The sequence below is a fragment of the Tenrec ecaudatus genome, chromosome 1 (genome assembly GCF_050624435.1).
Source record: "Tenrec ecaudatus isolate mTenEca1 chromosome 1, mTenEca1.hap1, whole genome shotgun sequence".
Lineage (NCBI taxonomy): Eukaryota > Metazoa > Chordata > Mammalia > Afrosoricida > Tenrecidae > Tenrec > Tenrec ecaudatus.
Genome location: NC_134530.1, coordinates 208,358,236 through 208,360,664, shown reverse-complemented (window position 1 = coordinate 208,360,664; position 2,429 = coordinate 208,358,236). Strand labels below are relative to the sequence as shown.

Genomic DNA, 2,429 nt, shown 5'->3' with positions numbered 1-2,429 from the left:
AGCAATTCAAAAAAGTAGGTTCCCATTTTGTAGATAAGGAAACTTGGCTTAGTTTTGTTACACATTTTATTTTTATTAGTCGGGATTTAATACATCTATCATATCACTCTATATTTCAATTACTTCAAGTAGACTTGTACAATTGTCCCCACAATCACTTTCCAAACCATCTGTTTCTACATGGACACCTTGATGTTGTCTCCGTTGACCCCACCTCCACCATTGTACGCCCCTCCCCCGAATCCCTTATTCTTCCGCTGTCATTATAGGTCCATAGATCTTGAGTTTCATATACCCACGAATTGGAAAAGCATTTGACAGTGGAAGGGCATGTAACAGTTTCAAGAGGGTGACCTCCATTGACATAACACCTCTGAGACACACTCTGATTGAACAAACAAAAACAGAACAAAACAATAGCAACAGCATTCCCTGTCCCCCACCCCAGGGGCTAGCCTCATCCTGACAGACAGAGTAGCGGACCCCCGCTCCCCCCCCGCCCCACCCTTGGGGTTGGTGGGGTACCCTGGGGCCACATGGCCGCTGCAGAACAACACACTCCTCACTATCTCGCCAAAGCGACCTAGGGACAGAGCTGTGGTGGGCAATGTGCATTCCTCCATCATATGCTGACCTTGGCCAAGCTGCCAGAGATCTTTTGAACAAAGGATTTGGTTTGGGGTTGGTGAAACTGGATGTGAAAACTAAGTCTTGCAGTGGTGTGGAATTTTCAACATCTGCTCATCTAACCAAGACACAGGTAAAGTTACTGGGACTTTGGCCACCAAATATAAATGGTGTGAGTATGGTCTGCCATTTGCAGGAAAATGGAACACTGGTAACACTCTGAGGACAGAAATCGCAATTGAAAGCCAGATTTCCCAAGGTTTAAAGTTGACATTTGATACTACCTTCTCACCAAACAAAGGAAAGAAAAGCGGTAAAATCAAGTCTTCCTACAAGAGGGAGTGTACAAGCCTTGGCTGTGATGTTGACTTTGATTTTGCTGGACCTGCAATCCATGGTTCAGCCGTCTTTGGCTATGAGGGCTGGCTTGCTGGTTATCAGATGACCTTTAACAGTGCCAACTCAAAGCTGGCAAGGAATAACTTTGTAGCTGGCAAGGAATAACTTTTTTTTGGTCACAGGACTGGGGATATCCAGCTACACACCAATGTCAATGATGGGACAGAATTTGGAGGATCAATGTATCAAAAAGTATGTGAAGGTCTTGACACGTCAGTAAACTTGGCTTGGACATCAGACACCAACTGTACTCGTTTTGGCATTGCTGCAAAGTATCAGTGGATCCCACAACTTCCATTTCTTCAAAAGTCACCAATTCTAGTTTAATGGGAGTGGGCTAGACTCGGACTCTGAGGCTGGTGTGACACTTACACTGTCTGCTCTGGTGGACAGGAAGAGCATTCATGCTGGAGGCCACAAGCATGGCTCGCCCTGGAGTTGGAGGCTTAATCCAGCTGAAGGGACCTCTGCGAATGGGTATCAGAACATTTGGTCTTAATATATTTCCATTGTGACCAGCAGGCTGCCCCCACCCAAAGGTGATCACAAAACAAAGGCTGACCTAAATAACAGCTGTATTTCAACCATTTAGACAGTTACTTGTTAGCTGATTTCTAGTTCAATTGGTTATCTAGTTACTGATACTGCGGTCGCGCAAACCCCTATACATTATTTAATGTATTTAACTGTTAAATGTGGTATCCACCAATAATGAAATAGACCTTTATAAAAACTGTGCAGTTGTGTGCATGTTTGTTTTATGTTCCTTTTGGCATTTTATATTGCTTTTGAATGAGATGGATCTTTGGATGTTTTAAGATGAGGCTAAAAAAATTTTGTTCAACATTAGAAATACTATTGGGATCCCAGAACATTTACAAATTATGAATAAAGCAAGTGTATATTAAAAAACAAATAAACGATAGCAACCAAACATACAGAAAATTTGGAAACCAGATCAGGTCCAGCCTGCCTCATGAGAGGATCTACTGGCAAAGGTCTAGCCGTTCAGGTAAGATGTCTACCTCTGATATTTTATATTTCTCTCTCCCAAGCACTCTGTATAGCACTACTTTCCCCCATCCCTCAATTGTAGATAGGATTTCCCCAGTGGCTTATTTCCTATGGAGTCCCCCTAATGACTCTTGGGCTCCCACGGTCGTCTATCCCCTCCGCACACGGGATTCTCACCATTAGGCTCTGATACGCATCCCTCCCTTGGCTTTGGATTTGATGGGCTCCAATCCTTCGGTTACTGAAGGTGGTGTGCTTCTTCCACTTAGCTGACAACTCACTTAGGTGGCTGCTTGTTTGTAGACAAACCTTTATGACTCCAGATGCTATTTTGTCTGATAGCCAGGAACCATCTAGATTCTTTACTACGTTTTGCTACAGCATCTATA

General features: G+C 43.6%; 1 pseudogene; it reads left to right on the top strand.

Annotated features, from left to right (window-relative positions):
* Nucleotides 1-607: 607 nt before the first annotated feature.
* On the top strand, nt 608-1,476 carry LOC142437285 (non-selective voltage-gated ion channel VDAC2 pseudogene; annotated as a pseudogene).
* The last annotated feature ends 953 nt before the right edge of the window (nt 1,477-2,429 follow it).